Source organism: Danio rerio, chromosome 9, assembly GCF_052040795.2.
Source record: "Danio rerio strain M-AB ecotype USA chromosome 9, GRCz13ab, whole genome shotgun sequence".
Classification (NCBI taxonomy): Eukaryota; Metazoa; Chordata; class Actinopteri; order Cypriniformes; family Danionidae; genus Danio; species Danio rerio.
The window spans coordinates 21,992,119-22,011,220 of NC_141029.1; the positions used below are offsets into that span (position 1 = coordinate 21,992,119).

At 36.1% G+C, this 19,102-nt stretch overlaps 1 protein-coding gene across 1 annotated transcript in view; it reads right to left on the minus strand.

Moving 5' to 3' along the window:
* igsf3 (immunoglobulin superfamily, member 3) overlaps window positions 1–19,102 on the minus strand; it is a 279,332-nt gene that overhangs the window by 10,100 nt on the left and 250,130 nt on the right.

Genomic DNA, 19,102 nt, shown 5'->3' on the forward strand with positions numbered 1-19,102 from the left:
ATTACAAACTGATGTATTATTATTGTCAAGGGCTGGGGGAATCAGTCTAGATCCAGCTGGAGAGTTTTGAAAGGGCATTCCAAATTTTGACAAATGTTCTGTTAGGTCTTCGAAGGCAGTATCTAATCTTTTCTAGTTTTACAAAATACAAAACGTCTTTTAGCCACCGTACGTGTGAGGGTGGCTGAGGGCTCTTCGATCCGTGCAAGGCTACATTTCGACCATGCAGTGTACTCTGTGAACCACTTTACACTGAATGGATCAGTGACGTGCGAATATAGATGAGGAATGAACCCTGTCCAGAGCTGCCTCCCATGTATCTTGGTCCATTTCAATATTGTGTATAGTGTGCTTAATTTCTTTGGACCCACTCTTGTGGTAATCCTTTGTTTAAATCCTGATCTGAATAGAAAAAAAAAAAAGCAGGACAGATATTTCCTGTTGCTGAAGGCTTAATAGTTATGTTGGTGTTAGATGTGGCAGAAATAAGATGTCAGAAGCATTCTTATGACAGCAGGGCTGCAGGATTTTTTGGCATACATATTGGATTACTGCAGGTGCGTCAGGTGTGACCACCATCAGCAATGCCTGCTATTTCCCACCATGACTGGATTTATCTTCGCCAGAAGAGCTCAGGAAGACACAATAAAGGCAGCAGACACACATTCACACACTCACAAATGTAGATCATTAGATATGTCCAACCGAGAAGCACTTACAAGTAAAGAGAGCAGATGTCCTACATGTGCATCCCTGCTATTTGGCATGAGAACATGCAAATGGTTCAGGCACACTTTCAAACACATGAAACATATGCCGCTGTATCACTCCTTCTATTTCCCTCAAAACACACGCTCACCCGCACACACATACACACACACCACCTTTCATCACAAAAAAACTAAATTGGTAAGGACTTCATATGATTGTTTCTTTTGCATCTTTTAATACCTCAAATTAATGAGCATCTGTGAGACTTCACATTCATTTTTTCTGCTTTAATGGCTCTTTGCTAAAAATCCAATTTTCCACTGACACTTTGGCTCCAGTAATCCCATCACGCATTTCTGCACTTCCAGCAAAGTCCCCTGATTCATCCCTAAAGCTGGACTTTCTCCTGAACAACAGCGGCATGAACACTCTCACGCTTCAAACCAACAGGCCCAAAACTCAATCCCTGCAGCAAAGCTTCTCAATTCTACAATGTCAGATCAAACCAATTTAATGTTGTGGGTTTTTTTTTACCCTTTTCAGTGTCACATATGTAGTTTTCCTAAGAGTTAGTTTACGTCAAGATTAAATTTGATTTAGCTTCTTATGACTTTCTAAACTATAATATTTTTTTTCAAAACACAAACAAAGATATTTTAAATCTAATATCCGAGACTTCAAACTCTTCACTGAAGACTATGAAGTTTCAAAATGTTTATGAGGTTATACTCTTTTTCTTTATTTCTCTTTTTAAAAACACTTCTTAACAATTGCTGTCAGCATGTTTTCCTAATGCAACCCCATGCATTTTATTAGATTCATTCATTCATTTTCTTTTCAGCTTAGTCCCTTAATTAATCTGGGGTTGCCACAGCGGAATGAACCGCCAACTTATCCAGCATATATTTTATGCAGCAGATGCCCTTTCAGCTGCATCTCATTTCTAGAAAACACACATACACACTCATTCACACTCATACACTACGAACAATTTAGTCGACCCAATTTACCTGTCTTTGAACTTGTGAGGGAAACCGGAGCACCAGGAGGAATCCCACGTGAACACGGGGAGAACATGCAAACTCCACACAGAAACGACAACTGACCCAGGCAAGGCTCCAACCAGTGACCTTCTTGTTGTGAGGTGACAGCACTACCTACTGCACCACCGCGTCACCTTTTAGTGGATTGAACATAACATAAGTAAGATTGAAATAAACAATCAAAACTTTTCACGTATTTTGCTATTTTAATGTGCTATAATTTTTTTCATATTTTTATTGTTTAAAACCTAAATCTTTAATTTCAGCCTTTGTTTATACATCGATTGGTAAACTGGACGGCACAGTTTCTCAGTAGTTAGCATTGTCACCTTACAGCAAGAAGGTTGCTGGTTCAAGTCCAAAAACATGCGATATAGGTCACTTGAATTAAATAAAAAATGCCTTAGTATATGAGTGTGAGTGAATGAGTGTGTAAGGGTGTTTCCCAGTACTGGGTTGCGGCCGGTAGGTATATATGCTGGAATATTTGGTGGTTCATTCCTCTGTGGCGACCTCTAAAATAGAAACTAAGCAAATTAAATGATTGGTGAACTGCTTTGAACATAAGTGCGAACCTCATTGGTTCTTGCAAGAATGAGCTTCATTGGTTCTCACTTATCAAGCAAGCATGCCAAAAAAAAAATCACCAATTTTGTATTTTGTAAACATTCTTGGCTGAACAATAGTTTATGTGCATAAAAACCTAAGATAAATTTATTCATCGTGTAAAGCTATTACATTTTTCTTCAGAAGATTTGATTAAACTATTCATGTATTTTGTTTTTGTATCTCATTCTGAATGATTTGGGTTAACAAACTTTTAGAAATCTTAAACAGAAATCTCTCCTCTTTTAATGAAATGTTTCGTTTGAGTTCAAAAGATGAGTACTTTGAGTAATTTGAGATCAAAGTATATTGGACCTGAAATGATGCCAAGGTAAAAATAACAGAATTTCATTTTAGGGTGAATTTACCATTTAACAGTCTAATATAAACATCCCTTCCCTCCAAGAACTAGTGTTGAAAACTCTGACAAACAATTCATCATATCTGTATGAGATGTGACAGTTGCGCTTGAGGAGTCTGCCTAATATCGCCACCTGCTGACATTCTGTTGTCACTGTATCTGCTATCAGGCCGGAAGCCTTTTAAATTAAAATGTCACACAGCAAAATGAGTTGTGTTCACTCCTGCAGGGCTGTCATAATTAATATCTCCCAACAGTTCAGCTTTAAAAACAGAAGACTCAAACAATACTGACAAGAATAAAATTGTCTGCACCCCTTCAGCTGTCGATGGTTGTCGCACCAGATCAGTTAATCGCTGGTATATAAATTGGTTACAGTTCACCTCAAAATAAAAGTAAAATCTGGTTCAAAGTTACTTTTTAACATGTTAACAATGTTTGAAAGCTTTCTCATTAATCTATTTTTATCCATTTTTATTTTTATTTCCAAACTGGTTCTCAGAACACAAATGATAATCAATTTAAGAGATTTGTCTCTCCATTGAATGTTTGTTCACATTGATTGCTTTATATGAAAAATATGATTTGATTTTGGCTTCACTGATCTACCCAAAAACATTTATCTGCTACTAAAGTAAACCTTAAAAGTTAACTGCTGCAAAAAATGTTGAGCATGAAAGTGAATAAACTCTCAATGTAGAGAAAAAAATCTCTCAAATTTATATAATTTTTGTCCTGTGTTCCAAAAAAAAAAAAGACTTAATTTTGAATGGGTTTTGTTCAATTCAATATCATTCAATTTAAGTTTATTAGTAAAGGGCTTTTTACAATATTAATTGTTACATAGGAGCTTTACAAAAGGTGCACATTATTCCATTAAAATCAAATTAAGTTAAAGTTACAATCAAATATAAGTTTATATAATACATTATATGTTTTTTTTAAGATAAAAGGTAAAAATTAATGACAGAAGCATTTTTTTTGGTGAACATTTTAAACATTTTCTCTCTTTCTCTCTTTTTATATGATATATTGGATATATGTGTAGTAAGTACAGGCTATGCTACTGTTTTGGGTTAGGAAATGCATTTCCAAAAAAATAAATAAAAATAAATAAGTAAATAAATAAATATTACAATTTTACAATAAAAAATAAATAATAAAAATTATCCTTATCACACTTCAAATGTACGTAAAAAGCAGTGTATAAATTAAAAACAAATGTTAATAGGTGGTTATCTGGTGCTAATTTATTATATGAGAAAAATGTCTAAAATATTGTCACACTGAAGGCTGGAGTAATGATGCAAAATATTCAGCTATGATATTTTCTGTCATTTAATAGATGTATTATATAAAAATAATTGCTTTGTTTACCATCAAAAAAGGGATCAAATCGGATTTGCATTGTAAACATTCAATAAAAGTTAAAGGGTCACGAAACACCAAAACACATTTTTTGAGCTGTTGACAGTCGTATATGTGTCCCACACTGCTAAAAACACTATTAGGACACCTATATTTCACTAAAAAGTGTAAATTGGTTGTGTTTGCGTTATTTCAAGCAAATTCGTACTACCTGTTTGAAACGAATTTTTGAAGCTGCGTCACGGTCATGACATAATAGCGTGTATTCCAGCGTGCAGACTGGACGTCTGTGCCAGAGTGTGTCTTATTACGTCTTACAGTGTGATGCATTAATGCATGAGTAAGGCTTGGTTCAAACCAATCAGCGCGCTCTACTGTGCAACTTCATTAATATTCATTTGTGTCACCGCGCTTACACCACAAGACCGCCACGTTGTGTTGGCAAAACAAGCGTTAAGTGTTGCTTTTATAGTCTGCTGCCGTTAAGTTTCGTTTTCATTTTCTCTCTGTGAGAGCTTATCTGGATCACGTGTGGATTACAGTGTACGCGACGCTCGACAACAATAACTTACGTGTCTAAGGGGGATTATTGTTTACCTGAGAGCTGTTCTCATCTGCAAACGCTGAAATCCGGATTCGTTTGTAGTATTCTCTCCATATAGACGCGGCTCTAGTTGCTGGTGATTGTCCTGTCTCTACAGATTTGGTAAGTGAGCGACCAGTGCTCTTTGTTTATTCAGTTTGTTCGTATCGAATTAAGTTAACTATTGCACTGAGTGCAGAAATGTTAGCATTTAGTGACCGGAATAACACGCGCGGCTTTCTGACACTACCTGCCGTATGCATCTAAGTTTCTGGGAAATGCGGAGGTTTTTTTTTCTCTCATTCGCCGTGCGGTATCAAACATTGCATGAAAAATACACGCTTAGATCAGTTCCTCGAATCAAATATCTCGTTTGTCGCGAGAGGCATGAATGAATTCCCTGAATGAAAGAGCCAAACTGCAGTTAAAGTCCAACATTTAATAATTTGGCAAATAATTCGACTACAGATGTCCATGTAGGTTAAACACCATCACTTACTCCTGTCTGTGTGGGTGTGTATTTTGACTCTGAAACTCGCGCGTGCACAAATAGACACTCCCACACCATCCCACTTTAGTTCCTCCGACACTCCCCCCTAAACAGAGCTGGACACGCCCACTTTTCTGACTTTTTCCAAAGTAGAGGTGTGAAAACACCCTGCTGAAACGAGGGGGTTTCATGGCCCTTTAAAAAGGTAATTTTTTATGTCATACAGTATAATAAGTTGGCGAGGCAGTGGCGCAGTAGGTAGTGCTGTCGCCTCACAGCAAGAAGGTCGCTGGGTCGCTGGTTCGAACCTCGGCTCAGTTGGCGTTTCTGTTTGGAGTTTGCATGTTCTCCCTGCCTTCGCGTGGGTTTCCTCTGGGTGGTCCGGTTTCCCCCACAGTCCAAAGACATGTGGTACAGGTGAATTGGGTAGGCTAAATTGTCCGTAGTGTATGAGTGTGAGTGTGAATGTTTCCCAGAGATGGGTTGCGGCTGGAAGGGCATCCACTGCGTAAAAACCTGCTGGATAAGTTGGTGGTTCATTCCGCTGTGGCGACCCCGGATAAATAAAGGGACTAAGCCGACAAGAAAATGAATGAATGAGTAAATTAAGTTTTTAGTTACAATACTCCCAAAAACATTCCACAAAATTTTTCAGATTTTTTTTACAAAATTCTCTGCAGAAGTAGCAAAAAATGTCCGCAGATTCTGTCTGGACCTAAATTTGGATAAGTTTAAGGCAAAGTTTGGCGGTATAGGTAGGTTAATGTGTAACAATGTTAATGTTCAACAGTGTAATTATTAATTTAATTACAGAAATGAATTACTGATTTAATTACATGCAGATAGGGACTCAAGCATAAGTACAATGTAAAAACATGCATTTACACATTAAAAACATAGAAACAAATGAATAATTCCAGTATAATTACATGTTAATTAAGACCACTTATTATAAAGTGGGACCAAACCTACACAACTGCACTGGTCAGGATACATATAAAGACAATATTTAAAATCTGAAATAAGTTTAAATTAAATTCTGATGTACACAAATGCACATTAAATCGCCTTTGTCAAAGCTAACAGTCATTTTTTACTGTAAATGCACAATGGTGTCTTGTGTGCTGTCAAATATGACTGGTTGGGTGCACACTGAAGATCCTCTAAAAAGCGCTGGCAGTCATTCCATAGGGAATCTCTACAGAAACCCTTCAGAGCTAGCAGCTAATCGACTCTTCAATCCTCTAAAGCAGAACCACCAATGGATTGGATTGCCACACAACGAATTTCTTCGTTTCTTTAGGATTTTTCCAGTTTAAACAGAACAAAAAGACAAAAAAAAAGACATGTCAGGGTTTAAAAACCCAGTGAAAACTACAATTATTGTGGCTTTTAGTTAATCTATAATCAAAGTCATTTGGCTGTAAATTAATAGTTTTCCATAGTTGGGGATTCATGTTCTTCTTCTTCTTCTTCTTCTTCTTCTTCTTCTTCTTCTTATTATTATTATTATTAAAAATAATAATAATAATGTTTTTAAATTGCATTATGGGGCTATGATCTTCCAACAACTTTTGATTTTGAAATTTGAAGTGACTTTTTTGACATTAATACAGTTTGAAGTGATGCACTGTCTGGATTTGAGTTTTATTATTATTTATATTATTATATAGTTATAGATTATTATACAAAAACCTGGCAATAAACTGACAGTACTTCTTGTTTCAAAAACTGCTATAATGTGAATAAAAGTAACTTTGTTAAACAGCAGATTTAAATTATCAACATCAAAATTTGACAGAGCAAAGATCAAGGAACAATAATGTGATTTAGAACCATAAATAAACAGAAAAAAAAACACAAAATACAGAATCTATAATTAAAAAGATATATTTTTACAGTGTATGTGCTCACATATCAAAATTGAAAATTCATTTTTCAAAAAAAAAAAAAAAACTAACAAAAATGGTAACACTTTGTTTTAAGGGTCAAAAATAATGCATTAGTTAAGCATTAATTGACGGTAAACTACTTGTTGTAGTGATATGATAACTAATTGACTAGAATTAGCTAATTAGGCTAAAATATCATTAATACAGAAGTAATAAAGCTGATTTAACATCATGTGACATCATGGCACTTATTGAGGGACATTTATTGAATCACTTAAGTGCCATAGCGGACATATAAATACTAAGAGCTTATTACAGTATTTTAGTGTTATTTATATGGTAATTAAAAATAATTACAAGCTTTTTGTTCAGTTAGTCTAATTTTAATATTATAAATCAAACTTCATCAAACTGTAAAAAATGGCTATAACACTTTTACTATATGTTAAGATAATCAGTATAAATGTATTTGCTCATGCTTAACTTATGCATAATTGTGAACAGGTTAATCATGATTTACTAGATTTAATTACGCTTAATTACTGCATAATTCATGACCATAAAATGTTAAGTTAATCTTTGATTATTAGCACTTTTGTTCTTAACTAATGCTTAATTGTGAGCAAAATAACTAAACAGGTTAAATAAATAAATAAATAAATAAATCTAAATCTGAAAAGATAAAAGGGAATAAGTACAAAATATAATGTTTTCAGTGCAACAACGCTCAACATGGCATCCCAAATGACGTGTCAGACAACATGCTGCCTTCCCCGCTGTCATGTTAAACAGTAGACCATCGCTTTTGAACTCAGAATATCACTTTATTCAAGCATGCACTCATTAGCAATCTTGCTAGCTTCTGTGTCAGCCTGGCTACTCGTGCTGGCTCCACCCCTGTTGCCCCAGCAACCTTGGCCCCCGACACAAAAGAGCCAACCACCAAACACTACTCCAGGTACGCGCTGCACTAGCTCGCTAAATGGCTAGTAACGTTAATGTAATCCCAGACATCCCAATTCTCCCGGAAGCTTCGGGAGACGCCTGGATGCCTGCAAACGAATGATAATCTTCTGGAAATCGCGCGTCTCCCCCCGGTCCTTAGATACGTCGCATACCCCTCTCCACCGCATCCCTCCCAGGCACAACTCATCCCCGCCGCTCAGGTACATTGCACGCACACGCCTCCACCGCTCTTCAGATACGTCATGCATGATCACCACTACCAAGAGAGTGGTGGAAAAAAAACCTCTGAGAGATCTTATTCTGTAGTGAAAATGTCAGGTTTTAAGAAAATGTTAAATGTAATAGAGCCCTGTTACATTATTCCTTCATAAGCCCATTTCAGTCAGACAATTCCTGCTTTCAGATCCACTGAAATGGCAGGTGATACAATCAAGCAGGTGATCAAATCAAGCAGATCTGTGCTGTCTGAAGAAAAGGTGGACACTCATCTTTCTGAAAATAAATACTTAAAAATTTATTAAAAATGAGTTTCATATAAAAACTAAATAGTTATTTTCTTTTTATTTGTTTAACTACTACAATATCATATTTATTTTTTTAAAAGCAGCTTTTAGGGTTTGAGTATAAAGAAGGATTTCTTTTATTTGAAAAACCCCAGAAACCCCAGACAAATAGCTCTATCACTGTTTGAAACTAAAAAAAAACAAAACAAAAAAAAAACAGGATCATACTTTTATGATGTTAGTTGTAATACATTAAAAAAATTAATCAGATAAATCCTCTGGCTTTTTTCTTTTTTGCTGCATTGAAAACGTACTGAACCATGACACCACTGTATCGTATCAAACCGAATCATGATTTTTGTGAACCGTTACACCCCTAATATATATATATATATATATATATATATATATATATATATATATATATATATATATATATATATGTGTGTGTGTGTGTGTGTCATTTTTTAGGTAAAAGGTACAAAGATGTATATTTTAGATTTGTACTTAAGTACACCATTACAAAGACAGCCTTGTCTACCATTTAATTTCCTAATGTTTTTTTTTTTTCCCACTAAAAAATAAAAAAAATTATTCTCACAAAATGGCAATTTTTCAATTTAGGTTCCCACAAGCAAACTTCCTTAAGATAAAATAAAAAAAAGAGAGAAAACTGCTTTTCAACTGATTTTACAGGGCCTTTCACAGCATTTGCTTTGTTTGACTCCATTATAAGACTCACTTGGTAGTGAGTGCTCACATCACCAATCACAGGTGCATTCAGCGTCACAAGCTACTCAGAAAATGATGTTTACAAACATGCTGGCATTTTCAAAATCACCTAATACTGTTGTCTGACTCCTGCACTGGCGTACAATTAAATACAATCATACAAACATTGCTTGGATTTACATAAGGTTATTCAGAGAGGCTTTGAAATCAGAGAAAAGTTATGCACGGCAGCTCACACTCGTCTCCTGGGCAACAGAAAAGCAATCCAGCAATCATGATTGGAAACATTTGCCTTCTGTTTCAAGCTCGCTCCTGGTCAATGCTTTCCTTTCAGCATGATGCACAAGTGGACTGATGTTTCGCTCTCTCGTCCCCCATTCAATTTTCTAATAAAGAAAATGAGCAGAGCATGGAGCCTTTGACAAGACGGAAATGAGGTCCATTGGTCTCTCTACTCTCTGTCCTACAGAAACAGCTATTCTTTCATTAGCTCCCAAGAGTAGCAGCAGATAAGATTATCGCCCTACTCATATTAGCCATTAGTTATGAATACCCTTGCGTGGGTTTTCCATCATTCGCTTGCTCTTAGGGTTATCCCAATCCTTTCCGAGGGTCTTCTACTTAAAAGAAAGCATAAAATTTCTTTCTGACAGAACACTCTCTGTCTGGACCAGCTACGGTTAAACAGTTAAATTAAGATGTTTGTTTTCGACAAAGCTACAAGCCGTTTCTTTTCTAGTGTAAATCAAGTTAGGAAAGTCAACATATGAAGAAGAGAGAGAGAAAATAACAAATAAAAAACAAAGCAAATCAAGCAGCACATTTTTAACAGCTCAGAGCTTGATTACAGGCAGCTTGTGACGGCTCTCAGATGGAGGGCGAGGAGGTGCAGAGCGGGAGGCTGGCAGCAAAAAACGCAAACAGAGAAAATGTTTAGAGTGCATTCAGGATTTTCAAAGAAGACAGCGAGCCGCGTTCCCTCCTTCTGCGTGTGTCCAATTTGTTAGCCCCAGTTAATTACCAACATGCTGTGCTGCCGAGATAAAGATGCTTTTCTTATGTTTATTTATTGATGACACAATCTTCAAAGATAATGCGACATTTCCATCAGAAAGACAAAACACTTACTTTTTAAGACATTTACTGCAGTGACGTCCAGTTTTGGAATGTGCTGGAGATTTTAAAGAGACCATGCTGAGAGCACTAGAAAAAGATCTACTATGAAAACACTATGACTGTGAGCATTTAAAATGCTATTGCTGGTTCAACAAGAGCATTTATTAAATACTAAACCAGTGCAAACAGAAATCTGGCTCAAAGTGATGTTGGATGATGGAAGAAGCAATTTTGGTCCCTCTTTACTGTATATCTAAGGCACAATATGTCTGATTTTTTTTTTATTAAAATATACAAAAGTCACAAGAACTTTATTTAGCTAAAATGTTTTAAAGAAAGTTCAAATCCAGAGAAATATGCTTTTTTACTATTGATGGACTATGTCCTGTGTCGCCACGCTAATGACATCCTACACTGTTGATTTCCATCGGCTTTGTGTTGAATCCCGATCGTCTCTCATCAGCAATTCATGATTCATGGACGTCTCAGAATTCATTCATTCATATTCCTTCGACTTAGTCCCTTTATTCATCAGGGGTCGCCACAGCGAAATGAACCACCAACTTATGCAGCATATGTTTTACACAACGAATGCCCTTCCAGCTGCAACCCAATACTGAGAAACACCCATACACACCATCTCAGAATGATATTTATTAATGAGCACTGTCATCAACATAAAAATTGCAGCTTTTTTATCTGATCAGACTTGTTTGCCGGTGGACAGATTAAGATTACTGCCAACTGGACTCCCGGAAATATATTTAAACCAGGACGACAGAAGATCTGTTAAAGTGTTTCCAAAAAATGTGCCATATGCATCAGATGTTTAGCTATGGGTCTGTGGGTGGTGATTGGCATAAAGCTGAGGGTACGCCGTTATCAGTATACACCTTTGTGTGTTATACATATGCACTTCTAGTTGCAAAAATTACTGTGCCTTTAAATGGCCTTAAATGAATCAGTTGGTATAATACCCTTACCTGCCTTTACATCGTACTTACATTATTTAAATTTGCCGCATGTAATTAAATATGTAATTTATGTCTGAATTTACATATATAATTAACCTTTTTCACTAAATACACCCCATAAGGTGTTTCTAAATTTACCCTTTAGGCCACCTCAATAGCATCAATAGTATTGTTTAATACAATATGAACACATTATGCTTATTAAACTTGTTTTTTAAGTATCTTATAATAAGAACAGAGTGGTGCCAAAAAATGTACCAAATTGTGTGCTACACTGTAGCACCTTCTGCTCTGAACTTACTTCTGAAGCAAAGTAATGACTGTAGACATCAGCTTAAATGCATTTAAAACTAGTTCCGGATTATTTCGGTCTGATCTCAACAATGAATGACAAATTTGAGCACAGACTGTTCTGTGAACATCAAATTGATGGCTTGTACACCATAGAAAATGCCACAATAAATTGTTGACACTGCCAGAAGTTGAGATTTATTGCAAAGGCAATTAATCTTGCTTTCTCAGTCACGGCGAGGTCATGTGGAAGAAGGTGAATTTAATTTTTCCCAAATCTAAACAGATGTTGAGCACTTTCAGCTTCCTTCTGAAGCAAACCAGTGACTGTAAAGAGCTACAGTTTGACTGACACATTTCAGCACAACCTGTTTTGGGAACATCAAATGTAACGCAGACCTACTTGAAAATAAAAACCCAGCTGTACAGCAAACAGCAAACAAGAAGTGCCTACATAGAGGTGTCTTCATCGAGGTGTCTACATATATTTATGGGAAACTACACAATTGAATGTTGATTACTGATGCACAGCAGCAAGCCCATCACAAGACGGGGTGCAAGGAGGGGGCGGTTGCTATAGTAACAAATCCAGATTTCACATGCATTTGATTGAGAGATAAACTGTAATGCAATAAATGCACATCCTTGAATAAGTGCTGATTTCTCTTACCTTCTCCTTTCAGGTAATATCTACTGTATGTTTAACTGCTTGCATAATATGGTGCTTACTAATAAGCTTGTATATAAAAATACAAACACATGCACATGATTAGAACATTAAATCACCATATTTTAAACCAATATACACACCATCAGGTTTACTGTTGGTTTTCACAAATATTTCATATTGAAATAATATGAACAAACATTTGTGACATGACAAGCTGTCATTTAGACCTTAAACTAACAGTAGTGTTATGTAGTGGAGAAGCATGTTTTAGGATTCTCTATCAAGTCATACACTTTTAGGTACACCTTACTAGTACCAAGTTGGACCCCCTTCACCTTTAGAGCTGCCTTAATCCTTTGTGGCATTGATTAAACAAGGTTCTGGAATTTTTGGTTCTGGAGATTTTGGTCTATATTGAAATGATAGTAATGACAGTTGCTGCAGATTTGTCAGCTGCACATCCATGATGTGAATCTCCCGTTCCACCACATCCCAAAGGTGCTCTATTGGATTGAGATTTGGCCATTTGAGTACAGTGAACTCGTTGTCATGTTCAAGAAACCAGTCTGAGATTCATGCTTTATGATATGGCAAGTTATCCTGTTGGAAGTAGCCATCAGAAGATGGGAATACTGTGATAATAAAGAGATGCTCAGGTAGGCTGTGTCATTAACATGATGCTCACACCATTACACCAACACCACCAGCCCGAACCATTGATACAAGGCAGGATGGATCCATGCTTTCATGTTGTTGATGCCAAATTCTGACCCTACCATTCGAATGTTGCAGCAGAAATCGAAACTCATCAGACCAGGCAAAGTTTTTCTACTCTTTTATTGTCCAATTTTGGTGAACCTGTACGAACTATAGCCTTAGTTTCCTGTTCTTAGCTGACAGAAGTGGCACCCAGTTTGGTCTTCGGCTGCTATAGCCCATCCGCCTCAAGTTTCGATGTTTTGTGCTTTTAGAGATGTTCTTCTGCACACCCCAATTGTAACGAATGTTTATTTGAGGTATTGTTGCCTTTCTATCAGCTCAAACAAGCCTGGCCATTCTCCCCTGACCTCTGGCATCAACAAGGCATTTGCGCCCACAGAACTGCCGCTCACTGGATATTTTCTTTTTTTCTGACCATTCTCTGTAAACCCTAGAGATGACTGTGCGTGAAAATCCAAGTCGATGAGCAGTTTTTGATATACTCAAACCAGCCTGTCTGGCACCAACAACCATGCAACAACTTTCTTTGCTTGGTTTGAACTGCAGCAGATCGTCTTGACCATGTCTACATACCTAGATCATTGAGTCGCTGCCATGTAATTGGCTGATTAGAAATCTGTGTTAACAAGCAGTTCGACAGGTGTATCTAATAAAGTGGCCGGTGAGTGTATAACCAAAGAGAATATACATGAGCAACAGAATATATCAAAACTCAACACATTGACTTTTGGAACTTGCTGTTCAATTGATAGATAAAACTCCAACATTTATTAATCGAATAGTTTTTAACTTATTTAAACATACATTTAGTAAAAATGTATAATACGGTGACACATGCAAGTCTCTGACTACAAGTAAAACCACACTAACAATCTTAAGAATGCAGTTGTTGACAGAGCTGACAGTGATAAATTGTAAGTAAAAATTTTAACCAGGAAAATAATAGGCTACACATTATACTGTAGTCTCACTATCACCTTTGACTTTTTGCAAATATAACCTCGACTTTTGAAAACATGAATTTAAAAATCTTTTGGATTTACATAATCAAAAGCCAGCTAAGCTGCCAATTTATTTTGCATGAGGTCCTGTATTGGCTCAGCAGACTATAATGCACACTGATAATGCGTCTCTCTCTTGACTTTAATAATTCCATATCACTGAACAGCATGAAAACACCACTAGAACCAACATTTATGTGACCCGCATTGACAATGGGATCAATGCCACAATGCAGTTCTTATTCCATTATTAAAACCATGATCTGTCAAGTGTTCTGTTGATGACACAAAAATCACAAGCCGTCATTAGGGATGAACGGTTAATCGGTAGCTGCTAATTTCAACCCCCACTGACAGATGAAGGGTCCTTGTGACTGCCAATCACTGCCAGCATAATAATATTAATATTCCAGTTCATGCATATTTATAAGTTCCATGAGCACATCTATCTGCCCAAACACAAGTGGAGACTCAGAGAGAGGGCTGAGATGTACCTGTAAACATAAAAGTCTTTCTGAAGCACTCTCGTTTTTAGAGGGAGAGAGAAGAGATCCATTTACTGCCTTGCGGATCTAACGTGGCTTTGAGTATAGCAATGACAAGTGGAGGTGGATAATCATCAGAGATGGAAGGAAGAAGCAGAGGAGTGCCTGAAAGGGACAGAAGAACTTAAAGGAGAAGAAAAAAGCCCCACATAAAAGAGAGTGAAAAAGAGAATCAGAGTGAGCAAATGGTGCGGTAATATTAAGCTGGTTTGGAGCAAGAACACTACTTTGCTGTTTTTAGTACATACATTTTTGAAGATTTACTAGCAGGCTTAGGTTTAATTATAATTTTTTGTCAGTTCATTATGTTTTGTGCTTAGTTATATGTTTATATTTACATTTACTTTCAACATTTAATATAATTTAAAGGGCACCTATGATGAAAATCATCTTTTGTAAGCTGTTTTGACAGAACTGTTTGTAGGTATAGTGTGTCCCCAGTAATGTTAAAATTATATAAAGTCAATGGGCCCTATCATACACCCGCCACAATTTGGCGTAAAGCAGGACGCAATTGTTGTTTGCTAGTTTAAGCTTGGCGCAAGAGTCGTTTTGATGTTTTGTACCACGCTGTTTAAATAACAAATGCATTTGCACTCATATGTGTGACTATAGGCGTTCTGGTGTAAAAAATGAGGCATGTTAAATTGCATTGCTGGTGCGTTGCTATTTTGAGGAACTATAATACACTGCACAATAGACTAGATCAAAGATGGTCTAAAGTCCAGCGCAGAGTGCACTAGTTGTGCGCCTCGCTTAAACATTGCTTAATACACACAGGATGTACAGCAATACGCAAATATGTTTACAAATAAAAAAGAATTAAAGGATTAAAAATTGACAAAAGTTATTATTTGCTAGCCAACATAAATATAAAAACCCTACTTTTATGCCTTCTTTATCTTGGTTTTTTTTTTCAGTTTATTAATGACAATTTGCTTTCGTATAACTTTATTATTACTAGTAGTATTATTTATTATATGCATAATTATATTTTTTCTATTAAAAACAAGCTTGGATTTGTCCACCTGTCAGGTTTAAGAGCATATGGGCCATAGCATGTGTACTTAGATATAACTCAAGTTTTTTGGACACACTTCGTTCGTTATTATTGTTTATTTATTCGTTTGCCAGAAATTAGAACTGAATTTAGAAATAGTTTTGAAACAAATATTTGCGGTTAATAAAATGAAAATTGTATAGCCTAATAGATGTCTGCGTACAACACGTTTCCTTATCTACGAGAGTGAAATCAAAAGTGAAGAACGAGGAGGCTCAACTTTCATTCTTACGCTGCAGATGGTCTGTTTAACTGTTTTCTCTCTAGTGTAGCATTCAGTTTTTCCACTTACAAAGTCTGTCATGTAGATAGCAAATGTGCCATGGTGCGACGCAACTGACTCTTAAAGGGAATGGGAGATGAGACTCTGATTGGTTCATTTTCAAAACACACCTATAATTTATTAAGAGAATAAGCTCAACCCTTTTGGACCATGCATCACGTCACAAAGCATATCCGTCCTTAAAATGGCAAAAGTGTATTCGGACACACCCTTAATGCTTTTGCACCCTGCGCCTGGTTCTCAAAATAGAGCCCAATAGGTCTCTTTTTTTATTATTTCCTTAAAATAGGGTCCAAATCCCTCCTGTTTTGAGGCCAACCTAAATGTGATGTGGGAGTGCTGTTTCCCCACCCACCGAATTAATTGACAGCCGCATATTAACATGTCTCCATGGTAAACCTTATAATCATATTCACAAGACAGGATATGCGCAAAACAACTGGGATTAAAAGATCAGTTCAGCTCTTTCAATCATCATCAAATGTGATCAATAATAAGTTTTACATGTTAAAGTTTACATTTTTAAAACATGTTTTATATGTTTGTAATAAGGACAGTAAAATCGCTGAGTAATTCATCACCACAACCGCAGAGTGTCAATACAATTATGAAAAAAGATGCTTCAAACTTGCTTTGTGGACATTAAATTTGGTTTATATCCATACAGCAGTGGACATTAATGTGTTTTCTGTCACGCTTGCCGTGCAAAAACAGTGCAAAGCTAACGTGTGTTTGTGTGTGTGCAGAACTTTATAACGACATTGTGTTTGACTCATCACATTAGAAAGCCTCGAATTAACCCCACAACAAATATATCAAATAACCATTAGGAAACTTTTACTGTAGTAAGGGAGATCTGCTGTATTCTTGTCTTCTGTCACATAGCTGTTTGTCTTTGTGAAGGCTATGGCTGTGACATGCACGTGGGAATGGTGAGCGTAGAGAACCAGCTCTTTAGGATTAAAGGCAAAGGCAACAAAAACAGCTACAATGTTAAAACACATTTCCCATATTTAAAAAGGTATAACAAACACTCTTAGCTGACATTTTACAGACATTCTTTAGACACAAAAGATTTATAATAAATCTTGAAAAATGGTCAAAATTGGTGCCTTTTAAATATATATATATATATATATATATATATATATATATATATATATATATATATATTTTTTTTTTTTTTTTTTTTTTTTTCCAATAAAAGTTTTTTACTGTGTGTGTGTGTGTGTGTTTAAGTATAATTTCAGGTCATGTTAAGGCACCAGTATTGTCTTAGAAATATTGAAGACTCTATATGTGTAAAGGAGGCAAGCTGTAAAGGTAAACTTTACACTTTGATTCACACTTATTAAGGTGCAAGTGTGACCAGAGAGGTTAACTTGGTGCCGTGACCCAGGTGAGAGTGGGAATGAAGGCCTAACATAAGAAAGAATGAACAAGAGAAACAGGTTTTATTATAAATTGATGTCAGTTCATTATGCTTTGTACCTAGTTAGGTTTTTATATTTAAATTTACTTGTGACAATTAAAATCATTTAAATATTGTTTATTTCAATAAAAGATTTGTTGTGCTTTTTTTACATATCAGTTCAGGTCATGTTTAGGCACCAGACTTGTTTTAGAAATAATAAATCTTTCAAATGTGTAATAGAGGCAAGCTGTAAAGATAACTTTACATTTTTATTCACAGTTATTATGGTGCAAATGTAGCCAAAGTGGTTAGAATGGTGCCTGACCCAGTTGAGAGTGGGGGGAAAAGCCCAACATAAGAAAGAATGAACAAGAGAAATGAGTTATATTATAAATGTAGGTTTTATTATAAATTTATGTCAGTTTGTTATTTGGTAATTTTGCATCCCTAATCCTACCCAAAACCTAAACTCAACCTCCACCTTACTAAATACTATTAAACAGCTAATTAATAGTTTATTAAGCTATTAGTGTTTGTTAATGGTTTGGTAATACTGTGAATTGTGACCTAAAAGTGTTACCAAGATTTGTTTTTTAATGGTATCCATGGTGGTTCTGGTTTTTGTAAGTTATTGGCTCAGGCACCAGTACCAGTGCTGCTTTAAAAATTAAAACCATTTAGTACACACGTGCATTAGAGGTCATCAGGTCATCTAGTTTTAAATGTAAGCCTCACACTTTGATATGGTGGTCCAAGTGTAACCAGATTGGGAAAATTGGTGCCCCAGATAAATGCGAGAGTAAAAAAGCCCAGCATAAAAAATAAATAAATAAATAATACAGATATAAGTAAAAAAAATTAGAGAGTGAGCAAATGGTGCAGGAATATTAAGAGGTGAATGCTGAATCGTAAAGCAGTGGAAGACATGCTCACTTTGAGCAGAGATAAGGTAGATAACTGAACACATCTTTGTGCCAAAATGAGAAAAAAGTCAAATTACAAACTGTGGAATGGAGTAAGTGACTTTCACTTGAAAACACATTTAAAAAAAAGTGTTTCTGTTTCACACAGTGCTAACCCAAGCACAATGACAGCCAGCTCAGAGCTCTGAAGTTGACTTCTCTTCCATTAACTGTTAATCCAAGCGGCAGAGCCTGCAATGTGTCATATTAACATTCTGAGATGTGCTTAATCCCAGTGAAACAGACAGTGTTCCTTTTTTTTTGGAGGGGTGGGAGGTTGTCTTCCCTCAGGAGAGCAGTTTAAGCAGATCCGCCGTGTGCAGGGAAGAATGGGGCTTGAGCACTGCTGCCCTACGTCTGCTACAAAAACATAATGGAAGCCTAATATCTATGCTAATGAGGCTGATACATCTCTGATTCCTTTGTGTTGCGGAAGGATTTCCAGCCAGCTTCTACAATGCAATTAGGGCTATATTGTAATTATGTGGATCTGTGCTCAGGCAGGGAGTCCACAGATGAGCCCTCGATATGTCCTGGGTCTCCTCTCTCTTTTAATGCTCTAACTATCATTGAGATCTGCCATTGCTCAACTGCTATATAACCAAAATCAGAACACAGATTTCGCATGTACACTGTAAAAATGCTGGGTTCCACATAACTGATTTGTGTTGGGACAACATGAAGGTATTAAGTTAGCTTATTAGTTTTTACAAATTTAAGTAGATTGAACATAAAACAATTAAGTTGTCCAAAAAATTAATAAAATAGAAAAAACAAAAGAATTTAATTGTAGAAGCTTATTTTAAATAAG